This window comes from Ananas comosus, unplaced genomic scaffold (assembly GCF_001540865.1).
Source record: "Ananas comosus cultivar F153 unplaced genomic scaffold, ASM154086v1, whole genome shotgun sequence".
NCBI classification, from domain to species: Eukaryota; Viridiplantae; Streptophyta; class Magnoliopsida; order Poales; family Bromeliaceae; genus Ananas; species Ananas comosus.
Genome location: NW_017891812.1, coordinates 5831 through 6522, shown reverse-complemented (window position 1 = coordinate 6522; position 692 = coordinate 5831).

Here is a 692-nt window from a genome sequence, read left to right as displayed (position 1 = left end):
ATTTATGAAAATCCTTTTCGTCTACTCAAGTTTAATTTTTTTTTTTTTTTTTATATTGTTCGGTCCTAATGTTATCTTTTTGTCACGCCCCGGATGTCTCGTTCCCCGGACACGCTGACAAATCCGCCGTATACAAGGAATTTTCCCTGTATACGAAGCGTCAAAAGTACCTGTAAATATACAATACTACAAACAGTAGCATAGAGCTGCTCAATATACAAAGCTAAACAACTGAGTTTCATATACATAGTCCAAATCCAAAATACAAAGCTACTCGCACCGGCGAGTTAAACAACTATGTACATAAACTCTAAAATAGCAACTACCTGCAGTAGGGGGGTGCCTCTAGCTCTGTCAGTCGGGTAGGGCTCTACCTCGCGACGCCCTTGCCTCGATCCTGATCCGCGGAAGGCGCAGTAGCCGAAACCTGTGGCTCTGCAAAACATAGGTAACAACTGGGCGTGAGAACTACTGTAAAAACAAGTAGTCCTCAGTGGGTACCGCCCAAAACGACATCGGTCACCCACTAAGTCTACAGAAGGGAGCAAGGATAGAAGGAAAAGCAGGAAGTACACTCTATCGCTATCATCCACTACACTATCATGCTCTACATTAACCGACTGTAGGAAATGTCAAATCTGACCCAATCCAATTGGGACTGTAAACATACCCGTCCCTGGGACTGTGAACAC